This window comes from Phalacrocorax carbo, chromosome 2 (assembly GCF_963921805.1).
Source record: "Phalacrocorax carbo chromosome 2, bPhaCar2.1, whole genome shotgun sequence".
Taxonomy (NCBI): Eukaryota; Metazoa; Chordata; class Aves; order Suliformes; family Phalacrocoracidae; genus Phalacrocorax; species Phalacrocorax carbo.
In genome coordinates this window covers 165481969-165498399 of record NC_087514.1, presented here as the reverse complement: position 1 = coordinate 165498399, position 16431 = coordinate 165481969, and the positions used below count along the sequence as shown (strand labels likewise).

At 43.8% G+C, this 16431-nt stretch overlaps 1 long non-coding RNA gene across 1 annotated transcript; it reads right to left on the bottom strand.

The window, feature by feature from the left end:
• Nucleotides 1–5372: 5372 nt before the first annotated feature.
• Nucleotides 5373–10539, bottom strand: LOC135311769 (uncharacterized). Its single transcript, XR_010371350.1, has 3 exons — nucleotides 10349–10539; nucleotides 8118–8433; nucleotides 5373–6687 (listed from the first exon to the last, which is right to left on the bottom strand). It is a non-coding gene; the product is annotated as an uncharacterized LOC135311769 (long non-coding RNA).
• Nucleotides 10540–16431: the final 5892 nt, after the last annotated feature.

Below are 16431 nucleotides of genomic sequence, written 5' to 3'. Positions count from 1 at the left end.
ATAAGGTCTTTCTCCAACCATTTTAACCCTGTAAGAAGTACCTACCACACCATTTTCTGGCTGGGGAGTGAGAGGACCCACCGATGTTTCCTGCTTCTGCACTACAAAGTCTACAGTTGGTGTCTTCAGTGGGTTGGCCAAATTCAGAGAAATACTTTTTAAACATGGGCCACCACAGAGAGGTAACATGGTAGCAGTGGTCAGGCTGAACTTAGGTTTTTATTTCCACCAGCACTGAAAGATGTGAAGAACATGGGGTCTTTGATGAAGTCCTTGAACATTTAACATCACTCTGAGCTCATGTGTTCCCATGAGGGCTGGGAGTGAAACTGCAGTCTTCACCATGGGGGAAGCGTTGCATGTGCCTGTTACTCAATTTGGGAAGTGGGCATTTTAGTTGTCACTAATATTTTTTCCTCTCTCTGCTTCCTGTCTCCTAGCCTCAAGAGCATCAACCTTTTTACTCACCATTTGCCTGTGGAAAGAGCTGAAAACCCATTTGTGCTAGATAACATACTTTGGATTGTTTGATACTACATTGCTGTGTTTCCAATTAGGTTTCTTTGCTTTTATCTTCTCTGTGTAATCTATTCAGTCCCTCCCACTAATTAGAACCTTATTTGCCTTTTTTCCCCTTTCAACAGTGTTTATCCTTCGCATTGTTCCTTGCATCTCTGCTTAGCAAGATTGACTTCTGTTATCTTTGGTTTTAAAATTTATGTTTAGATTTTATTGGCACAGACGCTTGTTAAAGCGATCCAACTATTCATTACAGACCTCATGATTTTCCATAGTAAATTTTCTAGACAATCAACTCAGATCAACATTATTTTTTTGTCTCCTTCTACATTCTTTCAGAGAGTTATGTTTTATGAAAAGCTCAATACTTCAGATTATTACCTTTCATACATAACATTCCCTCAGAATCAGTGGATATCTGATGATATTCTGATGGCTAGACCTCCAGATGTTTTATTTTATTTATCATACTTGGCTTGTTTTCTAGGACCATGTCCAAACCAGCCTCTAATCTCAGGAGTTGCTCAACAAATTCTGTGAGGGGCTGTAAAAAGTTATTAAGGGGGGAAAAAAATCTTACCCAAAAACTAATTCTGCAAATCCTAGTATTTTCCTTATGTACTTAAAATATATGTTGATCAATAATGACCTTGTAACAAGATTAATAAGGAATTTTACAATGTACTTTTGGGAGGGCATGGAAACTCTCCGAATAAACTGATTTCTTGCTAACGCAAGTCAGGAAGAAACTTTCCAAGAGCAGCTTTCCGTAGTTGTTGATTAAGAGGTTTTTTTCTGTAGCAGGGGGCACTTGCAGTGCTCAGGATTCAGAACAGGTTCTGGATCTATAGTCTGAGCCAGGAGAGCAGTCTTCACATCCAGAAAACAAATAGAACAAAGATGAAAGGAACCGAGTGTGTAACATGCTGTGATGCTCTCCCGCCTGTGTGGAGCTTTGCAGGGCTCACAATGGGAGAGAACCTTTCTGGAAGGACAGACCACAGCCACCCAATCGAAGGGGCATGCCTAAAGGTAAACAAAAGGTAAGTGAAGACCAAGGGTCCCAAAATTAGAAGAAAAGAGCCACAGTAAGTTTGCAATTAACAATTTCAGTTCACTGAGTAAAGACATTAACAGATTGAACTTACTGATAGGCGAGAGGTGTATTTCCATAACAAAATGGTCTCTGGGAAGCAGCCGTTTTCAGTCTGCCCTATTTTCCCTGTAATTTCAGCCTGGTTTTAGTATCAGAGGGAGATGAGAGAACTCAGAGGGAGAGAGTTAAGCATTTGCACTTAGGCGGAGGGCTCTCATGTCCAGTAACATCAAGCCTTCTTCCACTAGACAAATCAACCACCCCTACTAATGATTAACACCATCAAAAGAAGTTAGTGGTGTGCTTTTCCTGAGCAAAACTTACATTGCTTGGCAGCGTCATCGGGGAACCACCCCATTCCCTGGAGCTGATGCTAGCTGCACCCTAGGCTGTGAATCTCCCCAGACAGTGCTTCTCCTTCTCCTGCCCCTGACAGTGCCAGAAGAGGGTATCTGCAGCCAGTTCAGGGCAAGGAGGAAAGTCTGGGGTGGTGCTGCCTTACCAGTTGTCCAGATCCATGTAGGAAGGAAAGTAAAATGATAGGACAAAATGTAATGGTTTTAAACTTAAAAGAGGGGGGATTCAGGCTAAATTCAGTGAAGAATTTCACAATGAGGGTGGTGAAACCCTGGCCCAGGTTGCCCAGAGAGGTGGTCGATGTCCCATCCCTGGAAACATTCAAGGCCAGGCTGGCCAGGGCTCTGAGCAACACGACCTAGCAGAAAATATCCCTGCTTTTTACAGAGAGTTTGTATCACATGATCTTTAAAGGTCCCTTTCAATCCAAACCATTCTATGAATCTATGAAAAATGGGTCTCATAGCTCCCAGTGCCATCTCTCTCCACTGCCATCACTGTGAAATGAAAGCTCCTCTGAACAGGTCCCACACTCCAGGTGAGGTCAGAGCACGGAGAGAGCAAAAGAGAGTTCCCCCACTCTAATTTCACCCAAGCATTGTGTTAAAATTCAGAGTTCATGAGATCTCTAGTCTCATGGAGTGAGCAAGAAGTTTTGCAGCAACATGAATAGCAGAACAGCCATTTGCTATTCTGTTCAGTCCATTTTACACAAAGGTTTATCAGAAGAACCAGATGAGGTTTCACTTTTCCAGTTCTTAATACAATATTTCGCTAGACTTGGTTAGGCCACTATTTTTCTTATTTGTTTTCCCTTCTACTCTGTTTCCTTCAGTAATTGATACATCAGTGGAAATGACAAGTTCAATGTCCCAGGTAAAGCTCTGTTCACCTGCAGGTATATACCTGCATGCCCCCTTCTTGACTCCTACAGGTCTTCAGCTGAAGTCCCGAAGCATGAAGATAAGCTGAACTAATCACATAACTAAGCACACTGTCTAATCTTGTCAAGTTGCTCTGAAATTCCTCTCATCAGGTTTTGTATCCTTAATTTCTTGCAGCCAGGCTCTCCAGTATCAGCAGTGCTCTTGGGAAAGGCAGTAATGGGACAAATGAGACAAAATCAATCAGATTTTTTTGTTTTGAGATTTCAAGGAGGTTTTGAAACCATTTTTCTAACCTTATGGCTCCTCACTCCCTACCCCCCCAGTTTCATGTAAATTTCTTTCTTTTCTTTCAAATCAAGTTCAAAACTGACATGCTGAAATTCAGAATACAAAAAAAAAAGTAGGAAATTTGAGGATTTTCCCACCCCACCCCACTTTCAACAGTTTCCAAACCTTTTTACTACGATGGCCTGAGAGGGCTCTTTATTTTTACAGCTGTTGCATACCTAGTTCTCCTCGCTGGAAGACGCACATGCAGCTCCAGCGATTCTAATCTTTTCATTCCAGGAAAGGAACCAGCTGTAAATCCACCGAAGCAAGATCAGGATACAGCACCAGGACTGTTGTTCTGGCCTCCTGCTGGTTAAGACTTCCCTTGAACTGCTCTCACACTCAGCCCTGTCGTGGGTCCAGGAGCCTCTGTTTTAAGAATCCCTTCCCACCTCCCATTTCTGACCTCAGTAAGCCTCTAAAGGCAGTGGTATTATGATTTTCATGATCTGGTGAGACACCCCTGCAAAGCAACAGTTGAGTCAGATTTGGAGGAACAGGGGGCGCTTGGTTTCTCCCACCCTGAAAGCACCCAGGAGAGGTGCTGTGTTTGCATCCACTCCCAATTTCCAAACAAATGGTAGGGATAAAATTACTCCATGCACACACCCTGTCCCTGGGTGATGCTGTAAATGAGTTTGTGTGATGATGTTGTAGCGCCTGATAGTGCAGCTCCTTCCCTCTTTTACTCCAAGCAGGGTTGCCACCATCCCTGCTGACATCATATCTTTGCTGACATCATATCAGCTTTCCACTCTACGGTAAGAGGTAAGAAAGAGCAAAATGTTTGGCATTGTTTGAAAAAAAAAAAATCAGATAAATATTTGCAAAGAGGGACAATTTCCCTGCACCCATGGAAAACTGCTCAGGGAGTCACGTCGTGATGGTGAGAACGTCACCTCCAGGATGGATCTTTCCCAAATCTTTATGGTATCCTGGTGCCGAGTGTATACAAACACTCACAATGACTGCTTAGCAACATCTCCTGCCAACCCAGGCAGTGGCAGAGCGAACAAAAATGTGCGCCGTGCTCTCCAGCTATTCCTGCAATGAAAATAGATCATCAAGGAACAGTAAAACCTATGTCGTGCTGACAGGGATGAGGTGGAGCGGCACCTCCCGCCCCTCTTTCCACACCACTAACACAAGTCTGACTTTGTCTTCTTGGTCTTCACAAGTCTCATTTGGGCTCCAGGGAGCACTGTGTCCCCAGAAAAAGCTGGCACACATGAAAGCTATATGTATTTATATTTGTTTTGTGAGGGGTTGGGGAGGAGGAGGCAACCCAAAGGTCAAAAGCCCAAAAGTCAAGAGATCTCCAGGATTATTCCAGACAACTTCTGTCCCCTCTTATCCTGTCTGGATCAAGGGTGACCCAGCAAGGGGGAAACTGGTCATTTGGCATGGAAAGAGACTATTGCTCTTAGGGCCGTGATTGAATAGATCCTGAGAGCAAAGGCCACTCTACATCCCCCATAGCAGCCTTGTGACCTTCTGCAGTTCATCCTTCAGTACTATTCAACATATGGCAGGACAGGTCCCCACCGAAGGCTGGCTATGGCTTAGCTCAGGCTTTCTACCTTCGGAGCACCCATCACGATTGATTTTGATGACAGTTTTGGAGGTGGGGGTGCCCATGCCAGCCACCAAAGAACCACCCAGAGGCACCTGAGCTGACACGGGGGTGAGCTACTGCATCCATGTAATACAGCGCTTTGCTATGCAAAGGTTTGCTCAGGTATTGACTCCAGTCTAAAAACCTACTTTGTGGGTAGGAGGGACACTGCTAATCAACCACATTGAAAGGAAATAAAGTCTCTTTTTCCAAACCCTGTTGACATTGTCACATCAGTGCTAGCTTGGGGGCAACCCCATACATTGCTGAGTCTTTCATCTTCACACCATACCTCACCATAAAAAGATGTTTCTTTGGTTTTCTGAGAGGCCAGGCAGAAGACTTTCCTTGCTGAAGAGCAGCTATGGGAGATGGGCATATGTGTCAATAGGATAGTCTCTATTTGCTGCCAGCTTATCTGACAGCAAGCTGCAGGTCTGTTCTTTCCTACACTGTCCAGAATATATTAAACTGGCTTAAAATCCACGGCTTGGTATGTGAAACCCTACTGAGTGGGTGTTAATGATTCCTAGTCAAAATTCAAAGACAAGGCACCGTGAAGTTTCTTAACAAGCATTTAATAAGCATAGAAAACCTTGTAAATCATGTTTGGAAAAAAAAACAAAACCTCAAATATTTGGGACTTGCAATAAATTTTAAATTACTACTATTGGGTAACTGCTCCAGACATCCTTCCTTCTATTACTGTTAAATACATACCACTGATGATCCTTCAGAGGTAACTTCTCCAAGTCAAGAGTGTGACTGTATGACACCCTCAGAGCTGGAGAAGAGTGGCAAGATCTCAGATGTTTGCCTGTTAAAAGGTGGAGACCTGTGGCAGAACCTATAATAGTATCCTTTTGTGGAATAATTTAGCTGAAGACATTTAAATTTACTCTCATTCTTAGCAGCATTTCAGTCCTGGGATTAATACCTGCCTTAGCTTCACGTAGATAATACGACATAAATCTGTAAAAAGGCAACCTGGACCACACAACATGTACTTCCCAGTCCTTCATCCACAACGCTTTGTCCATAATTTGTATTTCTTACTCCTGCCTGTGCTGTATATGTTTCAGTTGTAAGAATGTCAGCTGAAAGTGACACCAGCTGCTCTACAAGCTTCAGAAACAATTTCAAAGCACAGCTCATAAATACCATTTCTTACGTTTGGCTACATCTGAGCCTTTCTAGCCATGATACGCTGCCCTGCTCTCCACGTCTGCAAGAATTAAAGCTCACCAAAAACCCTGCCCCTCCCTATGTCTTTGATCCTTTTGTCTGGACTGAAGAAATCCAAGCTGATATATAAAGCATGTGTGATACATCAGCCTGGTAGAAACCTCCGTCGTGTATTAGCCCTCTTCTGGAGGAGGGAGATTTTTGTGGTATGATGCACAGAGCCAAACCTGCCAGCATTCCCTGGAAAGCAGGAATAAGGGGGAAAAAATCTGAGCTCATTATTTGAGACCTGATCATATTATTATACATATATATCTTAATTATTAAACAAAACATCCACCCAGCTAATTTCCCAATTGGCACCCTGGCAAAGGGGCCCTGGGAACTGAGTACTGGAGTCAGGGAATAAGGATCCATTTGGAGGGTAAGGGCTGGGGCTTGTCCGTGCCGGTGAGCAGGAACATCTGGAGGGAAAGGAGGGTGGGTTTCCAAGCAGAACAGCTGGCTGCCCCATGCATCCACCCCAGCCACAGCTGGCACAGGCACAGCAGCACCACCGCAGAGCTTCAGCCTCGTTCCATCGGCACCGCGTCCACACGCTATTGCCCTCGCATCGTATCCCCAGTCGCTCCGCGTGCTGCTTGTCCCTTAGGCTGTCCCCACACGGCAGTGGCACAGCAGGGCCCTGGCCTCTGGCCCTGTGAAGCATAAGGATACAGTGAAGGGGGGGGGAGCCAGGAGTTGTATCATTTGCATCCCAAAGGCATGAGTAAGACCGTTTCCAAATACAGCAGCAACTTGCTGTCAGGGGTTGCAGGACCATTCATACCAGAAGCAGATGATTTGTATATACGGTCATACGACATTACTAATGCTGTTGGGTTCCCTCCCAAGTGGAATACCTCCCCTTTGAGGCAAAGCCCCGCTGGTATTTAACCACACAAAGGATCCCTATCAACTATCCCTTCTACTAAAGCTCTGACAAATCACTTTCCTCTCCCTGTGCAAGTCACAACAGGCTTGTCAATCTCCCCCTCCCAACACCATCCCAGAAACCTTTCTCCCCCCAGTCAACCGCTGGTGGTCAGAGCCAGCCCGTAAAACCCCAGGACGTGCAGATGACTTCTCTCTGAAAGAATCCCCACCCCACCACCATGCCACAGCAGAGGGGATCAGGTCTCCACTCCATGAGTCAAGAGTCTCCTGTACTTGCTACAAAGCCACAGGGCTGTTTGTTTGACAATCCAAAGATTTCCTTAATTAAAACTAGAAATCAAATTCTCAAAATAGATATGATCCTGTTTTGGACTGAGTCCCAGGTTTGATTTTGATCTTCCGAGTCAAACTGTCTCCTTCCCTTCCACTGGAAATCACAGGCAAGAAGCCTTTGGCACCTAGTGGAGAAGGTTTACTATAGAAGTGCTAAAGAGCAGACCAATAATTCCCAAAATCTGAAATGATGGGACAGGAGTCAGTTAAACTGAGGATTTTGGTGCTTTTGCTCAACTTGTTAGATGTGTTTGCTGCCATGAAGTGTGGAAAGCTGGTGTACTGCAGAGGTGCTAAAGCACTTTGTGCCCTCTGAAACAACATGCAAGCTGCTAAGGGCAATAAAGCAAAAGCCTTTAAAGTCATGGACAATATTAGAAAACAAGGATGACAGCGCATGCCTTTTTTTTCCTTCATGTTGGGGAAACTGAGGCAAGAAAAATAACTTATCAGAAGGGTGTGGTGCCAGTTTGAGAAGTTAAATTCTCTCCGGTGCACTAAATCCTTCAGCTTCATTAAAAACCAAATGACAAATGGATGAGCAGGAATACTAATATTTACTTCTTCTAATTTCACATTGGAACAGCCCCTGAGAAAATCTGATCCAAAGAAAAGATGTTCCCAACCTCTGCCTTTATAAGGCAGTAGGCTGAGCAGTACAAAGCCCTCCAAGATTTATGCAACACAGACAGGTCATGTAAGTTTTGTCGATGTCCTAATAACCAACCACAATCTGGGAGTGGCCTGAGCACATCAGCCGTTAAATACATCACCCGTTCAAAGAACCAGGGGCTAAAATTCAATCTCAGCTGCCTTGGGGGTAAATCTGGGCAAATCTTGTTGATGACAAAAGACTTACTCCTGGCTGGGCTGAGAACAAAACTTGGACTTGAACAGCTACATTCCTCTACAGCCACCCCATCCTTAGGGTGGAAGAATCAAGGAAGGAATCAGGAGCTGCTGGCCATCTCAGTGTGACTTCCAGGTGGGTAGCTCCCCAGTCCATCCTCCCAGTGCCAGTGTTTAATTCAGCCCATGACTCTTACACCAGATCAGCCTTCAGCTCCTAGGTGACATGAGCATTTCGAAGCATTTTTTTCAAAAGCAGATGTTGGCCTGTCTTGCTCTAGTTAATGATCAAAGTTGTGACAAAGCTGTCATGTGCCTGGGTTGATCTGTAAGTGGGAATGGGAGAAGGAGAAAGGAAAGCTACTTAGGTGTGTATGTAGGTATAAAAAAAGACAGGACAAAACAACAAATATCTATTTCCATTCTTTGTGTTGACTCTCAAGTCCCCTTAAAGCCTTATGGAGCACACACCAAAGAAAGCCTTCTTACCTGGGAAGGCTAAGCCATAGATGGCTTTCTACCTCCATGGCCTCTGATATATCTGGAGAACTGCTCATTGACTTTACTGAGCCTCACTTAAGACTTGAAGTACTGAGTATCCATGGATATAACACACATGTTAAGCTGAAGACTGACAGACAAGCAGAAATTCAGTCTCTGCTGGTTTGGGGTTAGTGACTGCCTTATCTTGGGAAGCATTTTCAAACTCTGATGGTAAATTCTGCATTCTACAAACTTCTCTTACAGAGATTATTTTAATTTTTAAAGCAGTGACTTTACCCATAACTTCTCTTTGCTTTGTTTCATTTGGTTTGCTTTGGTTTTCCTAGAGGTTCAGAAATGGAGGTGGCTTTACCCACAAACCCACACTTAATCAGGGTCAGAGCATTGTACCTCTTCCCACTTCCCAACCACTGCATCTTCCTTTGCAAAGACCGTTAATTAACCCCCTACATAGAGCAGGGTTTGGTTTCTCTGCTGAATACCCTGACTGTTAAGGATGACACAGCCCCTGAAGGTACTGAGAAATGGGCTGAGACCACAAATTCATTTTGTGTCAGTCACCACTAGCACACTAGATCCTTTGACCACCACAGCCAAAACAGACTACTCTCAGACTAGCCATCTAGAAGAAACAGGAGAGGGGTATTTTACATTACATTTTCCATAAGACAAGTGCATCCAACTTTTTAGGTTGTAGGGGTTGGATGTCAATATTGGGACCCTTTCTCAGAAGCTCTACAGATGGGATAACAGCAAATGCTGACTTTTACTTTCTGGCTAATTATAAACCAGACAACGACAGGACATATTTAGCTGCTGGACTCCATGCATTGCCTTCATAGCCATCTCTTCAAGGCAAATACTATAGGTTAGAGGGAATTGTCCTGGTGACAAGGTCTAACCCTCGAATCCCTAGCTGGGTCCCCAACTCACTGACACTGTGTGTGTTCAAGCCAGTTTATCCAACATAGTAACCAGGCCTCTACAGCTATGCAAAAAAACCCAAAAGCAATTCTTTGTCTAGTGTGCTTGAAGGAAAAATATAACAAAGGAGCAAAATGACAAATCCAAAACAAAGGCTAAGGCGAGACTTAGAGCTAGTTCTTGAGAGTTGTTTCTTAAATTCCACGTTTCATGGGAAGTGTGGGACCCATCGGGATGGAAGGGAAGGTTTCACCTCACCTGCAATGACACTGCTAGGCCTGTGGTAATTTCCACGTAAAGTGACTGGAGAATGCCATAAATTACTCCATTCGACTGCTTTGTGCTCTGTGCGCTGATGTACTCAGCTGCATTTGGGAACTGCCGTAATAGTAAAGATATATGGAGTTTGGGACGGATCTGGAGAATGTAGAAGCAGAAGAGGCCCTTGATGGAAGCTGTGTCTGATGAGCCATTTCTGCTCACATTCTTGGACATTTCATTTTGACCCTGCTTTCCATCTCCACTTGGGATCTTTCCATACCCTTTTCTCTTCAAATACAGACATTCCATGCCTAAAATCATCCCAGGCAAAGCATATCCATCATCACTAGCATGTGTTGCACAAAGTCATCCTTTCCTGAGATCAGCCAGTGCTGGTAACTCCCTAACACATTCAACATACCCTCTCATCTTCTTTACACTCCTATACAATTCCTGTATGCTGCGGTTTTATGGGAATCAATTCCAGATTCAAAAATGTCCCCTAAAAATGCATGAACCATGTTCAGAAAAAAATAATTTTAAAAAACCCACCAGACATTTGCTGCAAAGACAAAACATGGTATTTTCTGTCTTCTTCCTTTTACAGGAGTCATCTTGGTCCATCAGAGCTGAAACTACTTTTATGTGTGTTCAGTAGCCTCTGTCAAATGAGCTAGAAAGATGAAGTATATAGGAGAAACTTCTTCTCTCTTAAGTAGTAACTTTTTAGTACCAGTAGCCCAGTTAGTAACCCTGACAGGATCTGACTAGTGCCCTTACCAGGGAATCCAAGTAGACAGGCAATGGTAGAACAAACTAAGAAAAACAACGTGGTTTCTTGCCTGGCTGTCAGGTGCCCCTGCAGCAGGACTGAATTAACCACAGCAGGGGAGGATGGAGGAGTGCTCTTTTGCTGTTGCTATTAGTCCTGTGGCTAATCAGAGGGTTTAAGGTCTCCAAGCCATCAATACAGGACTTTAATCTCACATTACGAATAGCATCAAACTCACAAATGTACACTGTACACAACACTCACGGAAACATGTAATTCTCCCAGACTAATAACCATTCCACCATTCCTTCGGGTCTTGACATGCCATGGCCTCAGGCTCAGGTTATTTCATATTCATCTGGCTTCCTGGTGGCCCTGTGTGAGGTCTCTCTGGAGTTTGAGCTGGAGGACAGCCAAGGTGTCAAAGGGACACCTTTCCCCTGAGCTGTTGAGTGGAATGTCCTAAGTTTATGAACACTGGAGTAATTCTAGGTATATGGCCCTCGTGAGCACCATCAATTGTGGATTTTCATTTCAAACTCTCCTTACTTTTTATGGCACTTCCCATAGCTGGGTAGGAGAAATGCTGTCACTCCCACCAGATCACTGCAGCTTACTGAAGTTGCTGAGCTGGGAAAGTGGAGCCTCCAGCAGATTCCTGATAAGGATTGTGGAAACCTGAGAATGTAAAAACCCTCTCAAATATTCTTACTCAATCCAAATTTAGTATAAAACTAACTTTCCTGATGCCTGCTGGGACAGGACTCATGTAACTAATTGTGACTGTGGACCGTCTCTCATGGAGAAATATATGTACTTATTCCAGAGAAACCCAGGGCAGTGGTAGATGGGAGTCTGTGGGACATCACGCTAACATATCAGGCATTTTTAACTATACTGATTTATCTACCTACTTATTTATCTATCACTTACGCAGCTCTAGAAGTCAGTGCTGGGGTTACTGAGGGAATACTCGCCACCTTAATCTACTGTAACCAAGAAAAGAAACAAGCAAGAAGCCTGAAATATCAGTTTAAGATTTTTCCAGACACCTACAGTTACTCATTCTCACACTCTGTTGAACATATTCACATAGATGTGGATCAGTTAGACACATCTTTTTGAGAATATTACAGAAATTCAAATAACCAAAGATGCATGAGCACTATCTAGTCCAGAGCAGGAGTAAGGACTGTTCTTATTTTTTGAAACTACTCATGAAATAACCAAAGCAGACTGAATCATTATTATGCTTTGGAGGTATTATCATTTATTGGAGATTTTCCCCTTAACAAAAATATGTCAATCCTGCTCAAACTCAGTGGCAATTAACAAGACAGACAACACGTAAATGCTTTTCCCTGTTTGCCACTCAGGGCTGTTTGGGAATTTGCTGGTGGGGCACCTCTTGGCTTCAAAGGACTGCTTGATTATTTGTTCTTAATGGGAAAATGTCATTTCATTGCAAAAACCCTCTTTGGTTTCCAGGCAGATACTGCCTAAGAGTCTCTCAGGTTCAGTGTAAAGTTTCCCATCAGAGCCTGAAAAAGCTTCCCAAGAAGTTCGCTGCAGTTTGGTGCTTGGGAGAACAGATTGGATGAGAAAACCAGAGTCAGAGACTAATTGCTGAGATTTATCATGAAGCAGAGGTTTTTATTCCATAGCCAGCTCTCCTTCTTACCTTCTGGCCTGTGCAGCTCTTTGGCTTCTTGCAAGGTTCAGGTGACCAGCTCTTTAGATAAAGAAATATATAATTTCTCAATTTTACGGGTAGGACACAAAACCACACTGAAAGCATATGTTAGATAGCTGTGGACTTTAAGGAAAAAGCTGAACTCGGACCTGTATCTCCTGTGATTCAGACCAACGTGCTGACTCCAAACCCCGCCTGCTTCGTTTTAACATGTGGCTCAGACTGGGGTACGAGGCATGCTTCCTTCCAAAGGGCACGTGTATTCCTCAGTACTAAGAGTGGGCTCCTTTTCAGAGATGAGGATGAATGAGCAAAGCCGGGCTAAGAAATCATCCATCCTACCCTTGAATGCAATAAGCTGCGGTTAGATGTGTCTCATCCCTCCTAGGTGCTCTGGGGAGCCTTAACCTTCCTAGGACCTCCAGGGAACAAGAAAATGAACCTCGCCAGCTTAGACTCACCTCCCCATGCCAAGACCTATCCTTGCCAGTCCAGAACCCTCCAGAATCAAGTCCCTGAGTTACCGTGCAAGGTGGCTTCAGCAAGGCGGCATCTCAGGCTTTTCCACCCCCCTCTTTTACAACACAACATCCTTCCTGCCCCTGCCTTCTGCTTAAGCCTGCCTTGAACTGTGGCCAATGACAGATGAAATGGCAGAGGATTAGTTTTGCCTAGCAGGGAGGGGGCCAACGCCGGGCCAAGGTGCTGGCATGAATTCTTCCCCAAAAGCACCGCTACTCCTCCAGCCTTCCAAGACATCTAGAGGCTCAGCAGCCTCCATCTCTCAAGACTACAGCTCAAGGATCCAGTGGCTTTGTTAAGCTACTATGCTGCCTCGAGGGAAACAAGGAGGGTATTTTCTTTGCGTGTCCCTTAATTCAGTCAGCAAACATTCCCCACACAAAAAAACTGGGCTGGGAAGAATTGATCTATGCACCATCTTGCATTTGCCAAATGGATTAGCTAGTAATTGCTGGGTGTCTCGAATGCAAAAAACTCCTGACTCCCATGTATGGCAGGACAGGGCTTGGTCTTTATTTAATTTATTTAACATTATTATTTCCCTCCCCCTTTCTCACCCTTGACAAGAAGAGACCCTGACCTGTTTCTTAAATCCTTTTTTTGAGGGGAGGGGGGGAAAGCAGGGGAGGGGTATGGGGTTCTTTCATTAACAAAGCCTGCGAGCCTAAAAGTGACTTTGGAAGGCAGGATATTAACCTTTATGGCTCCTAATGCCACATTACAACGCCTAATCCTGCATTCCAGGGCAGGCTGAAAAATGAGGAAAGGATGGGTAGAAGAGAAAATATCACTCATTGAGCACAACACACTTGCTTCAAATGAAACACAGGTCATTGCAAGGGAGGTAAAGAGACAGGACAAAAATGGAAGCAAAATAGATTTGGGTGGATTTTTCTGGGGATGTAAAAAAAATGTCCAAAGTGCAGAGGGGGTCTGGAGTGATTTATTGAAATGGCAATTTCATCTCTTCTCCTTGGCTTCACATCACTCCTCATGCTCTTCCAAAAGTTATCTGCTAATGACTGTTATCAAGCATTTATCACCCAGGTGGTGGGGTCAGGAAAATAGCTGTCCCCACCAGAGCCAGGGAGGAGCTGGAAATGAGGTGAGCAGCAATATGGTTGTGTGGTGGGGTGGGAAAGTCCCACAGCATGGAGAGGGCAATGGGGCTTAACAATAGCTCTCAACAGCCTTCCCCCCTGGATGAAGAAGCATGGGGTAACCAAAATTATTTTACCATGACTAATAATGCTGTAAGACAGGTAAAGCTCTCCCTCTGTCCACGTTACCTTGGCAGCAGGCTTAACCCATCAATCCATCTCAAAGGGTGACACTCTCTATGGGGACAGAGCTGGCTTGTCCTAATCTCCCTGCTGAATTATTTCACTCTTTTTACATTGTATGAATGTTAGAGTCTGATTTCTTGAGACTATGTGTCTGAGTCATAGTGTCGTTAGACGATATACCTCTTAATTCAAGGTACTGCTATGCTTGCACACAATGAAGTGGGAAGAAGAGGGGTTTTGGCAGAGGAAGGAGAAACAGGCAACCCTGAGGAAATAGTAAAACACTAGCCACAAAAAAGAAAAAGAGAGAAGAAAGGAGGGTCAGCACTTGAAAATTCCTTCATTTGAAAGTCAGCACTGATAGCTGTGACCTGAAAAACATCTCAAGGTTTCAGTGTGTACCAAAAAAGACCCTGAGCTTGAGTCAGTGATGTCTTCAGCACTGCAGAGTGGGCACTACAACACTGTCTGACAATGGTTTGGTTGGTTTTATCAGTGCTTTTTAACCAGCAGCAGTGACAAAGCAAGAAACAGTGCCAAGAATTTGTTAGGACCTGGATAGCTGTTGAGTCTCTGGAAGATTTTACATTGGAATTTATTTTATTTTTTTTTTCAGGAAAAGAGGTGGAAATACCATACAGGAATAAATTGATTTTGATAACATTTTGTCCCAGAAAAATAAGAAAATTAATGCTTTAAGATGAAAATTTCCTTCTCTGTCATGTACAGGGTGGAATGATTCATGTTATTTGAGCAATCTGGGGGAGTGGGTAAGGAATGGGATTAGCTTCTTGGTAAAGTTTGGGTTTTTTTAAATTACAGAAATCTTTTCAAAGCCAAAGTTAGATCCCACACATTTTGCATGCCTTCCAGACTGTCTCACTGCAGATGAATGCACTGATACTTATCCACCTATAAATGCAGACATCTAGCTAATAATTAGATTTCATTACTGTAGTCTCAAGAAAGCTCCTCGCATCTCGCTTAGAGTCCCAACTCCCCATCAACTCTGATGGCAAGTGAGAGAAAAGAGGTCTTGTCTTGAGGTCTGAGAGCTGGGTACGAACACATCCTGAACAATCACTGCCAGCTGCTGTAAAATCGCTCCCTATTCACATTCCCTGATCACATTCTTGCTTCTCTGCTCAGACACCCCACTTTTAGACTATTTTTCTCTTGGTTTATTTTCATGAGAATTAAACAAAATAAACCAAAGCAAATCAGCCCTCACTAGCTTTGGGTTTACCTCCTTTCTATGCTTACAGCATAGCCAAAACCAAAGGACAGTTAGACTCCAGATTCCCCTTAAAGCTAAACGTTCCCATCCAGGTCATGGGTTCTGCTCCAAACCAGACAGTGAAACCACCAAAGGGGCGCCCAGTTGCACGGCTCCTTGCAAATCACCATCACGTTACCGACTTCAGGGAGGCTGACCTGGTGAACTTCTGGTTCAGGACCAGAACGTCCTACTTTTTCACCTAGGTCTGCAGACAGGGGAAGGATGTTCGTTGTTCTTGAGGACAGATTTTATTTTTTTTTTTCCCCTGGATTCACAACAGCTAGCAAGGAGCAAAGATGGTTGGAGAAGCTCATTGCCTTGCTAATGAGTGGTTCGCAATAAGAGCTGCGGAAAGGCTTCTCAAAGAAAAGCCAAACTGGTTTCAGGAATGAGCCAAACCCAAGTGTTTAGGAGGGATCTCAGGAAAAGGATGAAGAGTGGAGAGGGGGAGAGGTAAAGGAAGGTAACAAGAGCTGTGTGTGGTACTTCCACATAGGAAAAGTCTTGAGGAATGGATTTGAGATTCCTCCATTTGGAAACAGTTGGGAAAAAAAAGAGCTCAGAAGCCTACATTTAAGAAGAGGTTAGAAATGTTCAAAAAACAAATAGGCAAAAAAAAAACCCCAACCCAAAAACATGTCCTTGAGGGTTTTTCTCCCATCAGCACTCCCGTTCCAGGAGAACACACTGGGTAAGGTTACGTGACCAATGAATGCATCCTGACCCCAAGTGCACCACAAGAATAATAGATCTTGTATCGTGCTTTCCTTTGGTAGAGTTCAAAACACTTTATGGGAAAAGCTGTGTTTTCCACAAAAAAAAATAAAAATAAACGTTTCCAACAGGAACTGGAACCAGAAGAAAAAAAAAACCAACAGAAAACCCAACTTTTAGAAATTTTCCATCTAAAATATAAAACGTAGAAAGAAAAACCATTTAGAAGGGGGAAAATGTTTTGTTTAAAACCAAAACATTTCACTTCTGAGAAGAAAGCCAAGGCATAGGGAGGTTAAAGTGGCTTGTCTAGAAACCCACTAGGGACTTACACCTAGATCTCCTAAGCCACAAGCCAGTCTGTCTTTA